The sequence below is a fragment of the Camelus bactrianus genome, chromosome 6 (assembly GCF_048773025.1).
Source record: "Camelus bactrianus isolate YW-2024 breed Bactrian camel chromosome 6, ASM4877302v1, whole genome shotgun sequence".
Lineage (NCBI taxonomy): Eukaryota > Metazoa > Chordata > Mammalia > Artiodactyla > Camelidae > Camelus > Camelus bactrianus.
In genome coordinates this window covers 29274748-29286440 of record NC_133544.1, presented here as the reverse complement: position 1 = coordinate 29286440, position 11693 = coordinate 29274748, and the positions used below count along the sequence as shown (strand labels likewise).

The window sequence follows — 11693 nt, the reverse complement described above, 5'->3', positions numbered from 1 at the left end:
GTCCCAGACTGGCTAAAAAGACTCCCCCCAAAGAGAATGCCGATTCCTCGAATTTCCTCCGCTTCTCCAACTCCCGGAGGGCGCTCCCCTCCCCCGCTCCCGGGGCCGCGGGCTCAGCGGGCGGTGTCCAGCCTGTCCCGCTCGCTCAAGAGTTGTTTACCGGCCCCACCGACCGACCGGGTTTGTTCCAGCTCCCAGAGCCTGTCTCTATAATTAAACTCTTTTTTTAATTGTCGGGTTGCTACGTCATTTCGGGGACTTTCCAAGGGTAAGGGAGCCGGCCTCCTTAACCCTTCGCTGACCTGGCATCCGCGCCCCAGCGGGCCGGGGAACAGAGTCCAGCCGGCCAAGGAAGCCCAGAGCCCTCCTGCCCCCGCCTGGACGTTCTCGGCAGGTGCCCGGTGGTGGCGGGAACAGCAGCGAACCAAGACCCGGGCAGGAAGCCTGAGGGGAGGCGCGCGCGACCCTCCCCCGCCTCCTGCGCTCTGCGCTCAGCCTTTGGCTTCCTCGTTCGCGCGGGGCCCGGAGAGGCCGCCCCTTCACCTGCATTGCTTCTTCCGACCGGGAGGAGATGGGCCAGGTCCGCCGTCCCAGGCCCGACTTCCGGGCCCTCCCCGCTCGCACGGAGCCGATCCCCTTTCGAGAAGGGGCTAGCCAGGTATTTTTGGCTTAGGGGTGTTAGGTTTTGTGAAAGGGGGAAAGTGAAAGTCCTCGGAATTAGGGAAGCGCGACAGATAAATTCATCGGCCAGTCTGGGCGCACCTCGCGGCAGGTGAGCATGTGGAGCATCGGGCCGCTGACCCCTTGATGGCCAGGCCTTGTCACCAATGCCGTCCAAGGCACTCCCTCTCCAGAGCCCCCTTCTGGCCCTGGTTGCAGCACAGGACCTGCCATAGCAGAGCCCTGCGATGTTGCACTTCCTCCCTGGCTTCAGGTTATTTGCAAAAAAGACCCAGATTCTTCTGATGCGGCCCCCTCCTTTCTTCCAACCTCTGCTACCTGAGACTCTGAGACAATGGCCAGGTTCCTGGATTAGAAAAATAGGGAGGAAGGGCCAAGTGCTGCCCTGAACCAGGAGAGTTACTTGGTTCATATTTACCTGCAGTGCTTATGGAATGCAGATTCCTCAGCTTGGATCCAGGCCCAGTGAATCGGATGCTTTGAGGTGGGACCAGGAATCTACATTCTTAGTAAGTGTCCTCTTAGTGACTCAAACATTGTTTGAGAATCAGTGGTCCAGGACTTTGAAGTTGCGCCATTTGGGATGGCTCTGCCATTTTCTAGCTGTGTGACTTTTCAAGACCTTGGCCAAAGCCTCAGCTTCCTCACCTCTAAAATAGCAATAATAATACTACCTAAAATTGGCCAATAAAGTGCCTAGTTTCATGCCTAGCAGAACCCTTGTATATTCCTTGCCATTGCATATAAACTAAACCATTCTTGGGGCCTTATTACAGTACAAAATGAATTCTGGGAGTATTCTCTTTAAGAAATTCTTCACTATAGAGATCCATGAAATGGTCAACCGACAGCTTTGATCTGGATCACTCTCTGACCCCAGCCCCAGCCCTCGACAAGGCAGGCCCTGAGGCCTGGAAAATGGGAGAGGGCACTGGCGCAGAGCCTGGGGAAGAGCAAGGTGAGTCAGGATGAGGTAGTGCAAACCTGCTGTCCGAGTGAAAAATACCTGATTGTTGTCACAAATATTTCTGAAAACTAGATCACCAGGGCCCTGTTGATAGCCAGTGAAAGCCAGATCTTTCTATCTCTCCATGTCCACAAGCCCCTCAAAGTGCTTAGTGGGCCCAGTTCAGTGGCCAGTATCCCCTGAACCAGGCAGAGGCTTCAAGAGAGGGCAGTTGAGGGTCTACTGTAAATGCAGCTCTGCACAGTGTCTGGAACCTCGGGGGTATAGCTCAGGGAGCCCACCACCTCCTGCTAAGGCTGAGGATCCAACCCCAGGAATAGCTCGGCCCTGGGGGAGTCTCATCGCTTTGCAGTGGGATATCTAAACCCTTATTCTTAGGTCAGTTTAACACTTTCCCTACAGAGATGCCCCACTGTTCCATTAAGTTCCCAGGCTAGCCCACAGCTGTACCACCCTCCTACAGCCCGCCTTGCCAGAGCCTGCCTAGAAACAAAGGATAGGACAGCCCAGGAGTTTTGAGCCACCTAGACTTTGAAGGGAAGCCCCAACTCTGCCAGTTGGTCACAAGTTGCACAACTTCCAGCAGGTCACTTAGCCTCTGGGGTGGTCAGGAAGGTGAAGCCCTTTACAGACAGTGCTTAGGTCAGATGGCCGTTTTCCCTGCAGTAATTCCAAGCTGCTAGCAGTTGCTGATGGCTGCTGCACACCCCTCCCTGGGGCTTCCTTTTGCTGGGGCAGCTTCCTAGCAGGCAAAATGCCTCTCTCCTATTGGTGCCACAGCAGCCTGCAGCACTCCAGCATTTTATGGAAATTACTTGTTTACTCCCCACTTGACTATAAACTCCCAAAGGCCAGGCCTCTCTATTACCTGGGCCTCCGGAGTAAGTCCAGTGTAGGTGCTCAGTACGTTTTTTCAGTTTTCACTGAACCCTTGCTGTTGAACCCATTAGGACACTTTGGTCACCAGGAATCTAACAGCAGGAGTAGGAGAAGAAACAGGCAAGAGTTCCAGGGATGGCAGGGAGGGAAGGCTTGGGCTCTGCAGCCTTAACACTGGGATGTTCAGAAGGTAACTCAGGGAGACTGGGCTTCCACAGTCTGCCCAGGACATGTTCTGTGCAGCTGTTAAGAGGCAACACGGTTCAGTGGAATGAGCACCCAGCTAAGAGTTGGGAATTGGATTCCAGAGCTACTCTGTTCCAGTTCAGTGGATCATTCTCTACTCTAGGCTTCAGTGTTCTGAGCTATAGATGGAGAAGGTTGGACTAGGCTGGTGGTGCTCAAACATCACTCTGAGCTTTTAAAAATGTGCAGATGCTCGTTGCCAGGCCCCACCCTGTCTCCAAAGATATTGCTTCAGTTGGTCTGGGGTGAGGCCCAGCATTTGTATTTTCTAAGCTGCCTAGATGACTCTTATGAAGCCAGAAACACTGGATTTGGTTGCTTTAGAGCAGTGGTTCTCAACCAGGGGTGATTTTGCCCTGCAGTGAGCATTTGGCAATGTCTGGAGATATTTTAAGCTATCACAGCTGGAGGGGTAAAGGTCAGTGCTACTGGCATCTAGAAGGTAGAGACCAGGAATGCTGCTAAACATCCTGCAATGCACAGGCCAACCTCCCACACCCCCCCACAACAAAAAATTATCTGGCCCAAAGTATCAACAGTACCAAGACTGAGAAACTCTATTTTAGAAGTTATTTCTAACTCCAAGATTCCTGTGTACCCTGCAAACCCTCTCTTACAGCAGTCCAAGTAATTTTTTTCAAAACCTAGATCTGATCTTGTGTTACAATTGCCTAAAACCCTTGCTACTACCCCTTTTAAAATAAAAACAAAAAATAAAAAAGAAGAAAATGAATATATGTGTGTATACGCATGACTGGGACATTTTGCTGCATGTCAGAAATTGACACATAATTGACTGTACTTCAATAAAAAAAATTAAAAAATAAAATAAAATAAAACCCTTAGTCTAGCATAATCAGACTCTTTTACTGCTCCAGTCTTGACTTTCATACCCCTCCTCTTCCCACCACCACCTTTTCTACCCCCCCTCAGGCACTCCCTGTACTCTAGTCAGTTTCAGATGAAAATGAACCACCCTTCCTCCTGCCCCAGGGCCTTGACACATGCCATTTCTTCTATCTGAATTGACTTTCCTTTGGCCCAAGTAAATTCTAAATCATTCTTTAGAACCCAGCTCAAGCATCACTTCCTCAATCATTCTTGGCACCCCCTGCCCCCTCAGGGCAAGGTGTCTGACCTCTCTCTTCTGTCCTTATGGAATGTTCACTTCCTTCAAAGTAGTTATTTCAATTTGTGACTATTTGTTCATTCCTGAACTTTTGTTTTACTATTTAACTTAACATACAATAAAACTGACCTTTATTTGGTGTACAATTCTATGAATTTTAACACGTGAATAGGTTCATGTAATCACCACCTCAATCAGGAAACAGAACAATTCCATCACCCTAAAAAACTCCCTCATGCTCTCGCTTTATAGTCAGACCCTCCCCCATCTCTTACTCTAGCAACTGCTGATCTGTTCTCTATACTGTCATTTTGTCTTTTCCAGAATGCCATACAACTAGAATCATACAGTCTGTATGATTTCACAGAGCATAATGCCTTTGGGATTTATCCATGTTGTTGCAGGTAGCAATAGTTCATTCGTTTTAATTGAAGAATAGTATTTCACTATATAGGTGCACCACCACTTATACACATAAGTGGTGTATATACTTGTATACACAAGCAGTCACTTGTTAAAGAACATTGGATTATTTCCAGTTTAGGGCTATTGTGAATATAGCTGCAGTAAGCACTGTGTACAGATTTTTGTGTGAACATAAGTTCTTATTTCTCTAGGGTAAGTAAGTAGGACTGGGATTGCTGGGTCATATGGTAAGTGTATATTGAAGTTTATTTTTTAAAAAACCTGCCAGATCATATTTGAGAGTGGATATACCATTTTGTATCTCCAACAGCAATATGTGAGAGTTTCCAGTTGCTCTGGATCCCTAGCAGCCCTTATAATTGTCAGTATTTTTTATTTTATTCACTATAACAGATGTGTAGTTGTATCTCATTGTGGTTTTAATTTGCATTTCTCTAACGGGTAATGATGTTAAACAACTTTTAGTGTGCCTATCTGCCACCTGTATTTCCTCTTTGGTGAAATATGGGTTCAAGTCTTTTGCCCATTTTTAATCTGGTTGCTTGTTTTTTTACTGGTGAGGTTTGGGGGTTCTTTATATATTCTGGATGTAGGCTTTTGTTGAATAAGTGATTTGCAAATATTTTCTCCAGTCTGTACCTTATCTTCTCACTCTCTGAACAAAGTATCTTTCACAGAGTGAAGTTTTTAATTTTGATGAAGTCTAACTTATCAGTTTTATCTTTTATGCATCATGCTTTTGGTGACACATCTAAGGACTCTTTACCTAACCCTAGGTCATTTATTTTTCTTCTAACAGTTTTATAGTTTTGTGTTTTACACTTCGATGAATTTGGAGTTAGTTTTTATATAAAATGGGAGGTTCTGATGAAGCCCAATTTTATTGCCTATAGAAGTCCAATCCCAACACTGTTTATTGAACAGAGTGTCATTTTTCTATTGAATTGCTTTTGTACCTATCCAAAATTCAGTTGGCCATATTTGTATGAGTCTATTCTGTTCCGTTGATCTGTGTGCCATTCCTTCACCAATACCACACTGTCTTGATTACGGTAACATTATAGTTAAATCTTGAAATCAGGTGGTACAATTCCTCCAACTTTATTCTTAATTTTCAGAATTGTTTTAGCTAATCTAGTTCCTTTGCCTTTTCATGTAAATTTCAGATTCAGCTTGTCTATAACAACAAAAAAATCCTGCTGTGATTTTTATTGGAATTGCATTAAGTCCATAAATCAGTTCAGGAAGTAACATCTTTATGCTGTGTCTTCTAATCCATGAACATGATATGTCTATTTATTTAGGTCTTCTTTGATTTCTTCAGTGTTTTATAGTTTTTAGCACACAGATCTTAGATTTGTTTTGTTAGATTTATACCTAATGTCCACCCCCTCCCCTTTTTTGGAACAACAGTTGGTCCTTGAACAACGCAAAGGTTAGGGACACTGACCTTCCTCACATTCAAAAATCCACATATAACTTATAGTTGGCCCTCTGGAATATGCACAGTTCCTCATATCTGCGATTCCGCATCTGCAAATTCAACCAACCTTGGATCACGTAGTACTGTAGTATTTACTATTGAAAAAAATAAGTGGACCTGCACAGTTCAAACCAGCATTGTTCAAGGGCCATCTGTATTGTAATTTTTTCTTAATTTCAGTTTTCAATTTCTCATTGCTAGTTTATAGACATACTGTTGATTTTTGTGTATTGACCTTGTATCCTGTCATCTTACAAAAGTCTCTTTAATTTTGAGAAGGTTTTTTGGTGGATTCCTTGAGTTTTGTTATTGGATTTTTTTTTAACCTAGACAATCATGTTGTCTGTGAACAGGAATAGTTTAATTACTTCCTTTCCACTCTTGTGCATTGAATTTCTTTTTCTTGCCTTATTGCCATGTCTGGGACTTCCAGTATGATGTTGAATAGCGTGGCAAGAGTGGACACGCTCACCTGGACCCCATCCTTAAGGAAAACCATTCAGTCTCTCACTACTAATTATGATATTAGTTGCCAGTTTTTTGTAGTCATCTAACTTTTTGACATCCCTCTTCCCACCAGGATGGACAGTCCATGAGAGCAAGCTCTCTCTGCTCTCAGCTCAACCCCCAGTACCTGGCACAGTGCCTAGCTCACAGTAGGCCCTCAATAAGTAACTCTCTACTTTGGTAGCGTAACCAGCCACAACCACTGTCCTGTACAACAGACCACAGAGGGAATTGGCTGAACATGCACAGACATCTCGAAGAATAATGTTACAATAAATATTCCAATGGATCCAACTAGGCAGTGGCCCCATAGAGTTGACTGTTTTAAGCTGTAGAGCATCTGTAGATTGGCTAGAAACTGTGTCAAAGCATTTATCTGTGAGGAATAGATGATTGCAGTAAAATAACTAATTTAGATCGAGAGCATTCCATTCCCAAAGGGAATTTAAACAAAAAGCTCTCAGCTCTGAAAAACAGGGGCTTTCAGGGTAAAAAGTCCCACTGCTCTGAAATCTTAGGCCCTCAGACTGGTGGGGTTGTTTCGCTAAATTTATTTCAGCCGCTTATAGAAACAGAAGAGGGAAGAGGGGGGAGGCTGCCTGCGCACCAGCCCCAGCTCTGGAGTATTAATATCTGCCGGGTCAGGCTTTTATTTGGGTTTTGTTTTACCTTTTGGGGGTGGGGAGGCAGGCCGGCAGCAGGAGTATCTGGCAGCTGCACGGCTCTGAGCTGTGCTTTCTAACTTTCTTTCCACACATTTCCCTGCAAGCCAAACCCAGCCCGCCCCGCCCCGCCCCTGCCTCACCTTGGGATGGCCCTCTACCCACTGAGTACCAAGCACTGTGCCGGGCCTTTCGCCTTTGACACCAGCTTTTCTCCCAGTCCCAGGAGTCTGAGCTCAGAGAGGGAGAGACTGAATCTACTTGTCTGCTTCCTGGCACAAGTGTGAGCGTAGGAAGAGACTGGGGCCTTTGTCCCTGGCCCCCACCAGAACCCCCTACCCGTTCCTATACCTGCACCCCCAGTGGCTGCACTACTTGATAAAATCCGGGCTTTGTTACCCCTGTCTTCCTCCTCCTCAGCCTCCCCAAGCACCAAACACACATTCTTCTTAGTACCTGATACCTGAACAGTCTCTCTGTCACACACATCCCCATATGTAGAAAAGAGAGTCAAATGAAACCACCCTGTTTCCTTTTAAAACTTGTTTTTGTGCTGCATTTGGGATGCTCTGTGGTGCACAGATTAATTACCTCCCTCAGACATGGGGGAAACTGAGGCACAGGAGGGGAGGCGGCAGCACACCCAGTGCAGGCAGGTGAGATCAGTGTCCACCGGCTGGCTCTTGGAGGTGTCCTGACTTCAAAAGGACCAGAGGACAGGGCTGTGTGAGAGCTCGCTGCTACAGGGTCGTGACTGTCTGAGGGCAGGAAACGGAAACACACACAAGGAAGCTAAAAAATCTGCTGGGCTTAAGACTTGAATAATTACATGAGAATATGGGGAAGTACCTCGCACAGGGACGGGCCTGTGGGAGCCCAACAAATGGCAGTTTGAGTCCTTGGCAAATTCCTGCTTGCTGGGTCACCAAGGAAGATGGAGAAAGAGGCATCTGTCCTCTCCACTCCTCAGCCCCCAGGTAGAAAGACTGAACCAGGACTGGTGGGAGGGAGGATGGCCTGGAGCAGGAGTTGGGAAGAGGTCCGATATGAAGATTCTCCGGCTCTAAAGTGGAGGATCTGCTTCAGGGAGGATCAAGGGTACAGCACTTACTTGTAAACTGTAAAGTGCTTGCAAGTACACTAAGTTCTGATTTTGTCCTAGCACCAGCCAGCTTGCTCTAATGATCCTCCAGGCCTCTCTAGCAAAACCCAGCCCAGAGAGGGGCAGACCCCACCATGGGGAGCTTTTCCTTTGAGAAGCAGGACCCACCACCCCAGCCAGAGCAAGGATCAGACAGTTCTTGGAGGGTCGCCAAGTAGGCAGCCGGCAGAGGAGAGCATGGATCTTTGCCACAGCCCTGTGACTTCTTTAGAGTTGAGTTTCTCCCGCCAACTGCACCCTCCACCCTAGAGGGAGACCGCGGGCCCCCAAACTGGGGCCTGCCCTTGTCTGACCAAAGGCAACCAGATCTGCTGCAGCTGTTCAGTAAGAGAACAAGCTCTCCCAGAGACCAGGGAAGCAGCTGGAGAAAGATTCCTGCCAGCCCGGGGGTGTAAATATTTATACAACGTGGTGCGTGGGAAGGGGGAGGGCAGAGGGAAGCGGCAGGAACGAGGCAGCACTGAGACCGCAGATTGAAGGAGCGTGTGCTTTGCGCTCAGGTGGGAAGGGCGAGAGGCTGCCAGATCCTAATCTCCACCTGAATTCCTACATCAAAGAGGCTGAGTCCTGCCCCCCCACCCCTGCTCTCCTCCAGAGTGGAATGGAGAACTTGGAAGAAAATCCAACAGCCAGCCCCTAATGGTTCCCCTGTCTAGGCTCGCCCTCTGTGCAGAAAAGGAAGGAGGCTCTGCCATGAACCAGAGAAACCAAGTCCACAGGGCCCAGGATTAAGGGCCTGGGGACTCCTGAGGCTTGTGGTTCTAGGGGTCTTAAAGGATGCTGGACCCAAGAGTTGGACTCTAGGACTGGAGGCTTAAGAAATGTAAGCATACGATAAGCAAAATATAAAACAGGCAAAGGTTTGTCTCAAGCTTTGATATAAAGCAACAGTTTTCTCTAAAGTGGCAGAGAACATTGTGCATCGATGATGATGAGGAGCAGATAGGACCTGGCAAGGACGCAAGACATGGAGAAAGCCCAGGGCCCTGGTAGTGCTTCCAGAGAAGCATGCGGCCGCCGAGGAAAAGACAGAGCAGCTCAGTGCGCATCCACCTGGTGCTCAGGGGCCCCTCCACCCTAGAATGCAACTCAGCCCCAGGTGTGCCCTGGCAGAGCACTGCTGCATCCGCCCCTCAGCTGGGCCTGCTAAGGACTCAACCTGCACCCAATGGCATTGATGGCCCAGGGTGGGACACCAGCCTGGACTGGGGAGGACAGCCAGATGGACTCCAGTCGATTTGCCTCAGACAGCTGGGGAGCAGAGCCCGGACGCTCCTCACCCACCTCCCCCATCACTCCAGACAAGGAGGGGTGAGGCTGCAACTTCTAGAATTTCTCTGCCACCGCCCCCACCAAGAAGTGCCACCTGCTTCTCCCAGTACCGAGGCTGACCCTCAAGGCCTCCCACAGGTGGCATTTGTGTTGCTCCCAGTGGCCAAGAGCCTTTAAGACACCTCCCAATTAGCAGCCTCTTCTTGCATTCTCCTTGTGCCCTCAGAACTCCCACAGGCCTGGGCTAGGGGGTGTTGGGAAGGAAAGACCTTCAGCGGGGAAATTGCCTCGGTCCCCCCAGCAGACAGCTCCAGACGCCCAGGCCGGTTTCAGGCCGAGAACAATGATCAAAGGATACCAGACTCCTCGAAGAAACAGCCTCCATGCTGCAACTCCTCCCACCCTCAGCACAGAGCTTTGCAAGTGATACATTCCCCATGGGTGCACCTCCCCTGAGCCTCAGCCTTTCTGGGCAGAAGCTGATGAGTCCTCCACCCGTTCACTGAGAAGGATTGATTCCATCTCCTCCCTGAGCAACGGGGCCCAGGCCCACACACCGTGGAGGAAACACCATCTGCCCCCAACCCTCATCCTGGGCCTGGCAGGTGACGTCAACCCTCACAGGGGCAGGGCAGCACTGTCCCAGCCCCCTCTCCAGAAGGAAGTTCCTCTTCCAAGGATATTGGGGCTAGGGGAGAATCTTCAGACACCCAGGTCCTCTTCTGCCACCGTGGCTCTGCCTGCCAGCTGTGGCCTCCTTCTTGCCAGCACTGCTTAAACAGATGAACAAGAATAAAAGCCTGTGTGGCCCAAGGAAAGCTTTAGGGGAAAGACCTGAAGTCGAAGGAAAAGGAATAACAACCAAAAAAAAAAAAAAAAAAAAAAAAAAAACGCCTATAAGAAATGGGAGAAGAGGGAAATTCAGGAAACAGACAAAATAAACCGTCCAGGAATCCAGATGTAGAACAAGGAATGCCAAAAGGAAAAAAAATTATGCTAAGAAGGCAGAGTGGAGTGGGAAGAGGAATGAAAAAGAAGAGGGGCCAGATATTCTGAAAAGAGAGACAAATGTGAAAGCAAACAACACCAGAAAAAATTAAAAATAAAGAGAGACCCAGGAGAGAAAAAGAGGCAGCAGTGAATGCAGAACAACTGCCTTCGCCCTGACCAGCCACACTCGGGGTGTTCTGAGTCTGACTGCTTTTTGTGAATTTCAGACTCTTCCAAACACCTCAGTCTTAGAAAAGCAAGCTTTCCTTCTTGCTCTTGTTTTTCCCACAGTCCTCCCAACTCACCCCCACCATTGGTCTTCTGCAGAGTGAGGGCTGACCTTCCTGGGACAAGGCTGAAAACGAGTCTAGTCCACGCAGAATCTGGCGGTTTCCAACATGGTGCATCGGGGGGCTCACTGGAGAATCTGAAAAGGAGAAGCGTGAGGTATGATGGAGCGTGAGATATGATGGTTACCAGCTTTGCATCTTCTAGGGAGGCTTATTCCAGGCACCTGTCTGTGGACCAGGGCTGACCCAACCCACAGACACACCATTCCTGGAACAGCACGGGTTCAAGGAAGAATGGTATGACCAACTCTACACAAAGCTAGAGGAGTCCCAGCACATGCAGCTTTTGGGAACAATCTAGGTGATTTAAATTTATCTCCAGGCATTCCCAAGGGGACCCAATGATAGCCACAGCCTTCCCATTGCCACGAAGGGCAAACAGCTTCTTGAAGTTCACCTTCACTGTCTTGTGTCCATAAACCCCACGAACGCTCTCAGGACAAAATGCTCCTGGTTCCTCTCCCTCTGTCTGCTTGGCCTCTTGATTCAGCCTTCTGTTGCTTCTCTTTCTTCCGTGAGTCGCCCAATGCCTCTCTCCTCTGTGTCTGCTTCAGCGTTTCCATTTCCCTTAGTTAATCAAACCACCTCTACCCGCTCTTCCATTTCTCCAGAGCAGCAGGACTTGGGAGAAAGTTGAAGCAAACCAAGGCAAAATCAAGAAGCAAAGCAAGTAACATGCGAGTGAGTTTGGCTTAGTGCCCAGCTTTTGTGCCCAGGCTGTCCACGGTGGGCGAAGCAGGTTCCCTGTGGACAGTGGTCGAGCCTAACTAGGCCACCTAAAACTGCTCCTGCAAATTTCAGTCAAAGGAAAAGCAGACGGACTGACTGACTGGGACAAAGAAAACTGCCCGCACCGCCCTTCTCCCTCCGAGAATTCTTAAGTACTTGACCCTGATTCTGTACATTCCAAAAGTCACATTCTTCTTCTATCAAAAACTG

General features: G+C 48.4%; 1 long non-coding RNA gene across 1 annotated transcript; it reads left to right on the top strand.

Moving 5' to 3' along the window:
- The first annotated feature begins 268 nt into the window (after window positions 1–268).
- On the top strand, window positions 269–10318 carry LOC141577903 (uncharacterized). Its single transcript, XR_012507479.1, has 2 exons — window positions 269–658; window positions 1106–10318. It is a non-coding gene; the product is annotated as an uncharacterized LOC141577903 (long non-coding RNA).
- Window positions 10319–11693: the final 1375 nt, after the last annotated feature.